At 40.3% G+C, this 12523-nt stretch overlaps 1 protein-coding gene across 1 annotated transcript in view; it reads right to left on the bottom strand.

Moving 5' to 3' along the window:
* SPIDR (scaffold protein involved in DNA repair) overlaps positions 1-12523 on the bottom strand; it is a 207548-nt gene that overhangs the window by 73784 nt on the left and 121241 nt on the right.

The following is a 12523-nucleotide window of genomic DNA, read 5'->3' as shown; positions in this document are numbered from 1 at the left end:
CTTCACATACAGCAATTTCTGGCCTGGCAATTTCTAGCAGATTAAGATAATGGTTGCAGGATCTCTAAGCAACTCAGTATCCTAATGCCAAAGCATGTCTCGACGTTGGGATTTTTTCATATGCTACTATCACAACCATACATTTAGAAATATGCTTTTATACTCACAGTATACAAACCTAATGAAGTCAGCTAACAAAACCAATCAGTAATATCATTTTCTAGAGACCATCAAAACAGAAACAAAATTCACTTAATGACTTTATTGCAGGCTGTGTTTTTCTACTGTTGGATTTGTATCGCTTGGGAGTAAAACAAGGCGTCCTGCCTTGGCAGCAAAGCTGAGATGACCTGAGTTCAGAAGTAACTTCAGGACTTCAGCCTTTAGACTACTCAACAGTCGCATTATGGAGATGAAGCAAGTTTTCACATCTATGACATTATTTGTCAAAATGCCACCATACAAAGTTAAAAAAAACCCAACCCAAACCAAACCAAACCTCACTCAAAAATACTGATTCCTGATCTCAATCGATAATACTTATTTCTGATCTCAGACCACACAAGATCTTGACCATGGTCAGTTTTATAACAGACTCCTTCATTCTCTACAGAGTAGATAGCTAAATGAAAATTAATACATACATATTTTCAAAAGAATAGGAACAGTTGCATCAAGTTGTTAAATACAATCCCCAATTTTTGTAATTAGAAAAAGAAATGCAACTGGAAAATGATCTCTGCCTTTTAGAAAAAGGATACACTTAAAACTAAGCTTGCAACTTAAAAATATGAATCATAGACACAAATTAAAAAAAATATGTATTGCTAGTAAGTGTGACACTCATAAAGTTTTCATTTGAAATAGAAAATTTGTGAAAAGTTACAGCATAAAACCAAGCACTAAACTTCACTGTGACACCTTACTGCCATCTGGAAACTCTTCAGATCTAAGTGAGCAGTAATTCATCTCTAAGGGACACTCAGTTCCTTGACTGCAGGTGAATTTGCTAACAAAGGTCCCAGTTGAGAAAAGCACAACAGTAGCTCACAAGGCTGCCAAATTGACATTGCCTGATAATTTACTGCATTATGGGATTAAAACTGAGGAATTAGCTTAGCCAGCAAACCAAGACATCTCTGATCTTAGGAGATGTTTAAATTGTTATTACTTCCTGTTTTCTGAAGAACAAAAATGTATATAAAGTTTGCTACCGATTTCAGACCAGTCTGGGCTGCCTTTATATGCAGATGTGGAACGAAAATTTTAGCACCTACTTTCTTCAGACGTCTGTGTTCAGACTCAGAGTAAACAGGAAATCTCTCTCAACACGAGACTGTTACGTCACTAATGTCAGAAGAATGTTTGCTTGATCTAAATCATCTCATTCTCTAAAAAAATACTGACGTTAGTAGCAAATCATTCGCAGGAACTCTGAGGTTATGGGTTTATTTTTATTTTCCTGTGCAGATATGTGATCAGCTTTTTTTTTTTTTTTAAGGCAGGTAGGTTTACTGATGCCCAAACTACGTGTACCATGGTTTTGGCTATGCCTATGCATTCCATGCCTCGAGTACTTTTATAACCACCAAGAGCTTTCTCGGCTCATTTTTGATCATATCTTTACATGGGTAATGCATAAATTAATGGCTACTTGGCACTTCCTCAAAGCAAAAAAGGGACATACATACACTTTCAGGAGAAGCGCCCTGTCTCTTACCTGCAATTAGTTCACTAAAAACCTTTTCCTTAATGAATCACTTATTTGAGACCTGCATAGGTGTCCACAGACTTAGCGGTAACTCTTCAGCTAGGTCAGAGGAATAATCACAGGAGCCTATTTAAATCTTCCCTGTTTCTCAATGGACAGATTCCTCCCAATAGGAAATGAAAAGGACCAGCAATAAATAGAAATAACAACCAATTGAACAGAAATAAATAAGAAAAAAGTTTGTAATAAGCTCACTATTCTGTGTACAAGTGGATGGCTAAATGGAAATATATTTGTATATACATATAAATATATACACTATACTAAAAATAATGTATATTCTATATAGAATTTAGAGTAAAGATATATATTACACCCAACTTTTTAATATATATTCTTCAAAACGAAGAATAGAATTATTAATATAATATGAATTAATTGAATGAAACTGTCCTTTTCCAGAAATTCTTCCTAGTATTGCTCAGCTCAAACAAGCTCTGCAGGATGGGAGTTTTGTTCATCATCATGGCAGAACATTCTGCATGCCCATTGTATATTGCTCATACTGTTCTCTTTACAGCAAAGGCAACCTTGTTAGAAACACCCCCCCCGCTCCTAATTCTTATTGTCTGCTTGAAAGATACAGACGAGGGCAAAAGAAAGCCTATCAAGCTGGAACAGTTAGAGGGAAAAAAAATAAAAATCACTTCCCCAGCAATTCCTGCGGTCCTGAGCTGCATGTGTTTCCCCCTGTTGCCTGAGACACCATAACTGATCACCTCAACCTTCTGTATGTGTTCCTGTCGCAGATTCTCTATGGCCAGGAGTAGCCCTACTCTGCAGGATACAGAACACATTCTGTAGCATCCTCTTAACAGATGAAGTGTTAAATGAGCATTTCAAGACTCCTGTGACCTCTCTTAAATGTCTTTGTTTCTATCTGCTTCATTATATTTAAAAGTTTATTTTCAAAGAATGAGACATAATCTCATTCAGCAAATGACACAGAGGCAACGGAAAGAAAATAAAGTTCACTACAGACTTTAAAAAAAACCCCACACCTCTCTTGTATTTTCTGATTTTCTTCTTGCTCAGTAAAGTATACTTAAATGTTGGATTAGCAGTCATTTTCCTTGATAACTGCCTTAGGGGAAAGGTTGTTCGTAATGACCTGAAGTAGAGACTGTGAACTTTTTATACCACAGGGCATTTTTTTTCCTGGTATGCAGACAATCAGCAATTGCCGTAACTGGTCACATGCTAAAGGAACATGAGGCAATAACGTTATTTTTTTTTCTTTTCCAGCAGCAGCTTGCTTCTCTCTCCAAGGACGTTGCTTGCTTTTTCTCTTCCTCCTCCTATGACGAAATGGCTATCTGGCAGAGTGGAAGCACGAGATGTCCTTGCCTACTTCCCCGTTAATCGCGGTCTGTCACCATTACAGATACGAAACACTGCAGAAACCTACAGCACGCCACGGTATAAAGTAGCTGAAGTTCAGCACGAGGCAGGTCTTAATCCTGCTGCCGAACAGCCAGCAGGTCCGCACGGTGCAGCCCACCCGCGGGCTCAGCTGGTGAGAAGTTGCGACTACGGCAGCAGCGAGCTCACGGACCACACGCTTCCGCTCAGTTCTGCTGACATCAAACAGCGCTGCTGGTTCATGAACTCGAGGTGACTCTGGATCGCTTTAGATTAGAAAACATATTTTTTGTTTGCTCTCCCTGGGTATTTTATTGGGCTTTTCTTTTCTTTTCTTTTACAAAGTGTAAAATGCCTAGAGCAGTTTTTGGAAGAGTACATTGCATTAACTGAACACTCTTAATATTTCGACAACCTACAATATGCACCGTGATTATGAACAGGCTAATTTCAAGTCTCAGAACAATGATTTCTGCATAAAGAAGGTTCAACGCCCACCAAGTGGAACAGCAGTAGTACATGCAGGATAAGAGCATGCCAGAGCCTTACTCTGCTACCCAGAAGCATGAGGGATCATCCCCCATATGAACACCATAGAAGGCTCATCCCTAACTTCCTAGAAACTGCTTATTTTGTCCAATATAGAAGAAGTTACTCATGCTGCCTCTCGCTTGGGATTGAGTGCCATTTGCAGTGTTTTACCTGTGAAAAATTGTAACTTGTCTGAGAAATGTCCGAGCACCATAAGAATCATCGTAATTAAAAAAAAAAAATCAAGTCAAATTTCCCAAGTCCAGACAGATCTCTGCCCTCATACCATCCAAGGGCAATAACTATCTTCCCAATATGTAGCCCTAACAAAAAGCCATTTGGAACAGATCTGCCTTCTGCTATGCCTAGAGATTACCGAAACACAGAATTTTCATCCAGGAGTGAGCAATCTCACCACTCACATGTGAGCCTCCATCAGCATCATTACCATTGCTTGAATGATCTGTATGAATAACTGTGTTTGCGAGCTCACACTTTCATAATGCAAAATTTCTTCCCCTGCCCCAACCTCAAAGACAGAAAAGAAAAATCAGCTGGTGTCTCTTTCTTTGAAATTATTTTATTCAAAGCAACAGATTATGTTGGACAAGTTCTCAAGGCTGATTGTACTTTTTTCTCCATAAAGACATAGTATTAACCATCTAGACCAATGTCCAGGGTCATATATGTCAAATACACAATTCTCAACTCTGTCAGGTTTCCAAAGAAATGTAGCTTCAGTACGTCAGAAGAGCAGCTCTGCAGAACATATGATACTAAAAAGCAACTCAAGCCGTGTCTAAAATGTCTACTTCTAGAATTTGATGCATTTTACTTGTGAACAGCTAGACTTTTTTTTTGTTTCCCTGTTGGAAAAATATTTTGTTTGAGGACTCACTCCATGACAACACACAGAGAATACACAGCTATTAATGTATATATTGTTATAACCCAATCTGTTACCATTTGTCACTCAACCTTAAGAGAAAAGCAAACTCTAAGGAAATTATTAAACTACACAAGTTATGAAAAAACAAAAACCTTCTCTATTGTAGCATAAGTTCTTTCTGCAAATATATTACATTTTTCAACAGTTACTTGTAAATCTAAGAAATCACTCCAGCAAGAAATTACTGCACACAAAGCCAACATTTTAATCACTATCATTTTACTAATTTCAAAATAATTGCATAAACTAACCGCTGGCTTGCATAGTACTGCCTTTTGAAATGTGACACCCTGTAAAATGAAAAAAAGTTGTATGGAAATTTTCACATTTAAGAAGAGCTCTGCTATAAAAAGCTTGTGGTTAACGTTACGCGATTTTGTATCACACGCCCAGTGCTCTCACCTCTGCAGGGAGGTGCGCTGTGTGCTAAGTGGAGAGGACATATAGGTCTTCTGATGTAGGAAAGCACAGATGGACATCAAAGCACATCTCACCCACCTCCAGGAAACTACTGTAATACCAGGCTTTACCAAGACTGGAAAGTAGGGAAGTTTCTCAAAGCTCTCCAGCCACTTCCTTGGCAAGAAAGAAAGCACCTGAAATTTCTAGCATTCTGGACCACGATTTATCATCACAACATATAACCTTTGGCACCATCAACAAAATTCCACTCACAGGCAGAGCTTACGCACAAACTGGCATGAAAACAATCTCTTGAGCTCATTGGGCAAATACTTCTGAGAAAATTTGCTAAAAATCTACTCCAACTGTGATGCTGGGACTTTTTTACTACCTAACGCGTAGTTGGGTACAAAGCAATTTTTAAAAAGATTTAAAGTTCTATTGGTAAAAAACCTGCATGCAGTAAAGCATTAAATGAGAAAGTTGCTTTAATAAGAAAACAAAAACACTCCCCACAGTCAGTATGAGGATGTTACAAGTAACTGGGAGATATAAATATCGTGGTTATCTTTTCATAATCAAGATGTTATGAAAGAATTCCAATCTGTGTGTTTACCCCCATATATCAACTTATGCCTGACTAGCCACGAGCTCATTACTCAGACAACTTCTCTCTGCTCCCAGTGCTAAACTGCACGTAGGGCTCGAGGTGGCTGAGGGAGGATGGCTGGAGCCACCAGAAAGTCCAGGGATATATCAGAGGGATTCTGAAAGGCGAAAAAAGGGAAGCAGGCAAACCACAAAGCGACATCATATTAAACTTGTGGTGTTAGAGATAACAAAAATGGCCGTACTGGTGTGAGACCAGAGGCCCACCTACCCTGTACTCTAGCTTACAGTGGCGAACAACAGATGTTTGAGGAAGACTAGGGAAAAAAAAAAAGCAAGCATCTAGTGAAAGTTTTCCAGAACACTCTCCTCCAGTAACTTCTAAAAACTTTCACCTTAGGAACCTCCTAAGACAGAAGTAGTGTCTTTGTAGTTAACAGTCCTTGGTAGACTCTTCTTCCAGGAGCTTATGTGCCTGCTTTTGACCGTTTGTACATTTACAGCATCCACAACATCCTGCAGCATCCACAGTGCTCTATAGCCTAATTACATGCATGTGAGAAACCACTTCCTTCTATTTGTTTTGATCTGTCACCTAGTGGTTACATTGCTGCCCCCCACTTCTTACTTTAAGCGGCAGTGAACAATCATCAGTCTCGATGCACTTCCTAATACAGACCTTTATCACATCCTCTCCCAGCCACTGCTTTTTCAAGGTGAAGAGACCTAGTTATCTTAGTCATCTCTCATAGGGAAGCTGCTCCATCTCTCTCCTTGTCACCCTTCTCTGATATTTTTCCACTTCTGCTACATATTTTTGATTTGGGGGACTGAAATTCCAACCTAAAAACGCACCATGAATTTCTATGGTGACATCATGATGTTTCTGACTTCATCTCTAGTCTTACCATTCTATATATTTTTCTGATCATTAGATGAAAACTAAGCTAACGTATTAATGAAGCTATTAATGAGTCCATCATTTTGCATTTACCTACAATTTCCCAGTAAGAGAGGTCAAACCCAGCCCTAGTTCTAGAGCACTCTATAGGAGGATGAATGTATTCCCCTGCCCATACGATTGTGAGGATCACAGTGTGCCATTGAAGAGGAAGGAAACCTGCATAGTATTTTGTTGTAAAAAAGGAGGTGTCCAATTCTTTATTTCCTTCACAGGCACTGTGACACAGTGGAGACTTGAGGCAACAGGTTACACCAACAACTCCTCTGCCTGTTGTGGAAAGGTAAGGAGCGAGGCCACTCTGCCACTGTTACACAGCATCACTCACTACTCCTGTGGTATCAGGAGAAGCCGCTTCTCAGGCCAGAAGAGCTGAGGGCCATGTGTTAGCCTTTTCTCCCATAGATGTTTGGCATTTGCTCTTGGCGAGGACTCTTTACAAGTCCATGCTTGCATACATGCTCACGAGTGTCTTCATATGCACAGCAGCAAGAACAAATACCTACCCCTGAGTAAACTCTAGTATTCAGAAAGACAGCTCAATATATGCATATGCTTGATTTTATTTCAGTATTTTATTATTAAACCTAATATTAAAAACAAGCAAACAAACAACACAACTACAAAACAACGAAAAAACTCCCATTGGACCTGTTCTGGTACTCCTTTCTTGTTCTGGTACTCATCTCTGGGCAATTCCAATTGTTTCTTGGCCAGGACATGGAGCAAGACCAATTCTGGTCTGGCCTGCTGAGGTCACTTCTCACACAGACAAATCCAGTGCTATTAGCACATTAGTACAGGGAGAGGAGCTGAAAGTAGCAGTTCTGGGATGAGATGGTCAAACTCTGCTTTAGCAAGAAGGTGGGCAGCAGCCTGGAGGTCTCAATGACCAGCACCAGGCAAAGGGAAGCGGCTGGACTCCCAGCACAGAGTGCTGCCATCCAGAGCTCCAGAGGTCCTCAGGCAGGTTTTAGACCAAGTTTACCTTCACTGTGGTCCATTTCAGCTTTACTGAGCTGACTAAAATATTTTTTTTCACTATATTTGCTGCTACCATTGATAAATGCATAACAAAGGTAAAGGCAGTGTGGATAACCCATGTACCACAGAAATCTGTATTAAGCAAAGTCCTGCCTACAGTAATCCACCCACCTCGTCGTTACTGAAAACACAGCAACGCTAGGGGCCACAGTGGAACCTTTTTTACTGAAACATCCCGGTGTAGACACAGCCTGAGTGAAACTTTCAGTCTGCCACGAAAACATTGCTCTTTTGTGATAAATGAAATACCTTTCTTCTTTTCCGGGTGGAAAACAGCCCTCAGTAGTGTATTTATATTAAAGTTATCACTTACAAAAATTACTTTCAGAGTCCATTTTGCTTCTATGTAATAATGCATATCTTCTCCATTAAATTGCAATAGATGGATTCTATGGCATCACTCTCTCACAGTTGAAACAAGGGAAAAACTCTCTGAGAAATAACATTTAAATTCAACATTCTCCTTAATGTTTTCTTTTTTCTTTTTGAATCAAGAACAATTTTAATATTCCTGTGTTACTTTAAAGACATAATTGTACAGAACAAGCAAAAACTAATTCTAAAATTCAAATCTTACACTGGTGGTATCCATGTCATTGCTTAACTTTTGGTTTGTTTATTTCACTGAACTTTTTCAATTACGATTAGCCACCAGATCACATCTGGGAGAATTTTCATACTGTACCACACTATTCTTACAGGCTAGAATTTCTTTTCAGACTCATATAAGAGGACTGGTATCTCAGCAGAGCAGACTAAATAATGCAATGAGATGGATGAACCTCTGGATTGCTTTTTTGTGATCCCATTAGCCTTCAGAGGCTACACAGCTTCAGCATGTTCTAGGTTTACTTTTCTGTTTCAAAGAATATTTATTTCTAGAAAGAAACAGTCTTTTCTGCTTCAGATAGAAGAAAACTACAGAGGAATAGGAGAAAGATGAAAGCCCTTACTGTTTAAAAAAAAAAAAAAAGTATGCACAGCTCTGCTTCTATGTTTCTTTAAAATACTTCAACATCTATCAACGCAATAAGCCAAGTTAACCTACCACAATTCTCTGTGTTGCATGGTCATATGAATACAGCTTCTTGAAACTAATTATAAGCCAAGTTGAAAGAAGGGGAAAATACCAGACAAATCATTACAGAAATAAAACCTAAGAACAACTTTTTTCGGAACAAGAATGAGATTTGTCTTTTCGTAGAAGACCTAAGAAAAAATAATTGCAACCTGATTCATTGCTTGGAGCACTATCATATACATGGTAAAACTCCTACAAGCCTGATACAAACACATCCATCAAAACAGGAGGCCATTGATAACCTTTAAAAACTCTGCAGAGTCCTGGCAGCAACGAGATCGTGACATACAGTCACGCATGAAGGGCTGGTTCTTGGACAACCCACTTCAGCTACTCTGCAGGAGCAACACACTTCCAAGGGAAAAGAGCATTTTGGAGTATGAGTAGCTCTCACTATTGCACCCAGCCCTCCCCTGTCAAAAAGAGCAGAAACAGTCTTTGAAGTTGTGGGAAAACACTTGTGAAAACATACAAATTTTGGAGGAAACCACAAAAAGACAGAAGGGAGAAGGTGTGCCATCATGGAAATCTTGGCCCTGGCAAAGCAAAAAACCTGAAGTTTAAAGTGAGAATGACATTCTAAGGACAACAGCGAAATTAGCCAGTACAGAGAAATGTTTACACAGTAAAGGGTGAAACGACTCCCTACACACACATTTCCCAAGCAAACAACTGTAAGCTTATCAGGGGCTTACGTGTATCCCGTATTGTTTAAAAAAGGGTGACATCTCTATTCTCAGGCCTGGAAGCTGCATGCCAAGTTTCTGAAGCAGGGATTTTACAGCCATATTTGAAAATCTGAGAAATATGAACCTAAAGAAGGACTGCTGACTAACTTCTTGTAAAGGAATCATCATGCATTTTGTTTTTCTTTTCTATACTTTCACTCTATAGGTACCTTCACTAAAATAACAGCAAATACAGTATCGCTGTACATACGCCAGGCTTTACACTACGTACACAGGATCAAACCACAGGATTAAACCAGCCCCTGTTTTTAAGTCAAGTCACGTGCTATCAAAGGCAAAACCAGGAGAAAAAAAACCTTAGACAAAAGGATCAGGCTCCAGCAAAACTACCTGCCTTTCCTTCTGACTACTCCCGCTACACTTGAAGTACTATTGGTAAGAAACTATCTTCTAACTCCAACAGAAGCATGTTTGTGCCAGCTGATACTCATCCCTACAAAAGCCAAAATTCTTAGTTTTTTCCCACTCTGGTGGCAAGACCCTGCCTGTTTGCTTATTCATTTATTTTGTTATTGATTTAAAAGAGTGTCCCCTTCTTGTTCAGCCAGGCCAAGGGCTGGCTCCGCTTAGTCTTCTTTTCCAAGGAGCACAGCCTGGTCCGCAGCTGCCCTGCCAGGCCCTTCCTGCACTGCTCCTCCGGTTCTGGCTCTCTGCAAGGGAGGAGAGAGCTTCACACTCGTATTCCTGGGCAATTCAAGATAGATGGACCTAAGTAAAAATTATTCTCTTGCTCAACTGCATCACTAAACGGAACGTGTAAAAAACCTACATAAATGCAATAATACTAGTGCATTCTTGCTTTAAGTTGTGCAAGTAAATGTATTTAGGATATTGTCTTTTAACATGTATTTATATACTTGTTTTAAAGTAAAGTTACTTGTATTCTGTATTTTCCTCTTTGTTATGCTTAAAAAAAACAACAAAAAAAAGCAGCAGCATACCTGAAACCAGGGCAAAACCATCTAGTACAAATTCTGTTTGAAGAGGAGTCTTTGGGCTGATTTCCTGTATGTTAATGTGCTCAGCTGAAAAAATGTCCAGGGCATGATTCCCGGATTACAATACAGGAAAAAAAGAGGAATTCCCTGGCTTAGTTCACATCAGAGGGAAGACACAAGGGACTCATCAAGGGAAAAGAGGCCATTCCGTGACTCTAGCATGTGCGTGCACATACACACAGAAGTGCACGCACATGCATGTGTGCTCCCATCCCATCCCATGCCATCCCATCCCATCCCATCCCATGCCATCCCATCCCATCCCATCCCATCCCATGCCATCCCATGCCATCCCATCCCATCCCTGCCCTGCTCCTGCCCTTGCCCCTGCCCCGGCAGGGCGCGTGAGCCGGCACAACAACCCCTCAAGGGAACTGCTCTTGAAAGATCTGATACGGCGTTTTTACATTCAACCGACTGCATGCAACATTCCTTTTTACAAAAAATAAATAATTGGTTTGCTTGCTTGAAGCGTCACAAAGATAATATCATGTCTACGACCCTGACTGTCTCTGGTCAAGAGGCAGAGAGATTGTGCAGACCATGTGGCTTTCCAGCACCCCTGGGACGCCCGCCAGAGAACAGTGCTGCTGTCTCAGAGGAGAGATTCAGATCCCTCGGCCTTTGTCTAGCTGCTCAGAAGATGAATGGCATGCACAGGAGACTTGCCTTCCACTGCCTAACACCTGCAATTCTGATGCAAAAACACTGGTGTCCTAAATTTGGAGAAAGAGTATTATGTTTTTCTTGAAGAACCTTACCCTCAGCCTACTTGTCTTTCCATTTTTTCTTTATCGATGCTGTCCTCCAAATTCCTACACCACCACCCTCTTAAAGTATCTACCAAAACATTCATATCTGTTTTCTACATTGTGGTTACATATACATGTGGGCTGAAAATCTTGTAAAGAATCTTATTTAAACACAGCTTCATTGCTCAGGTATTGTTTGGGCAACCAGCTATACCGAGCCAAACAGCATCACAGAATCTCATTTCAAAGCCTGATTCAAAGCAAGGAGCACTCGTTTTAAAGCGACTCTAACTTAACTGTCCTTCCCATAAAAACTTGCCTAAGCGCATTTTAAAAGAAATGTTGCCAAGTGCAGAAATCCAAACTCTGCCCTTGGAAGTCCTTGGACTAAAGTTTGCTGAAGGCTGGCAGGTTAATCCAGGGAAGAATCCGTCTGTGTTTGCCCAGTGCTTCTATTCTCCCACCACCATGCACGCCTGGAGATAAGGTACTCAGACAGGCAGAACTGCTATCTCATCTGATAGGGCTGGTCTGTTCATCACACCCACCGCATTTTGCCTCCATGCCAATAAAGGCACAGCCCAACAGAAAAGCAGATCGTGAAAAGCAGCGAAGCATTACGGCATTTTCAGTACGCCTCAAGCTCATCCCATCATGACAGTGTTCCTTCTGCTGCCAGACCATGACCACACCGATCACATAAGGACAGTAGTAAATGTATGTTTGCTTGGCTATGTATATGAGTATACAAATCCCTAATTCCATAAACTCATCACAGAACGCGTGAAAGGCTGGAAATGCAAGCAGATTTCACTTCATTTTATTCTAAACTTGTTCTGGGACTGCCACTATTAGTTAAGTGTACTCTGTAACAGTTAAAAAAACGAAAAGTTTTGAAAAAATTCAAGACCCTAATAAACCCAAGAGTGCCTGCCCAATAGAAAGCACCAAAATGCATACCACCCACAATAGCTCTCTGTAAATGTACACCCTCCTAACCCAAACCCTCCCCTTTTCGCTTCAGAAGGTAGGTGGCCTTTTCAGGGTGTCCTGAGTGTCTGACTATGTCTGACCAGGAGAGCACGCGTTAGTTTAGAAAGCTTCTTGAAGTCATCCAGGGCTGTCAGAGGGTATCTGGCTTAAGGACACTCACTAAACACAATTGTGGCAGCTTCGCAGTCATTTGTACAGACTCTTCCACCTTACCTTTTCCAGGTTCTTCAACCACCAAAAACCAGGCCTAACAGCCATCAAACAGTTTTTAAAATGTGGTAAAATTTCACGTCCATTACAAAATATGTGTATGTGCAAGGT

This window comes from Tauraco erythrolophus, chromosome 3 (genome assembly GCF_009769465.1).
Source record: "Tauraco erythrolophus isolate bTauEry1 chromosome 3, bTauEry1.pri, whole genome shotgun sequence".
Lineage (NCBI taxonomy): Eukaryota > Metazoa > Chordata > Aves > Musophagiformes > Musophagidae > Tauraco > Tauraco erythrolophus.
The sequence above is the reverse complement of the archived record's forward strand: the minus strand, read 5'-3'. Positions and strand labels throughout refer to the sequence as shown.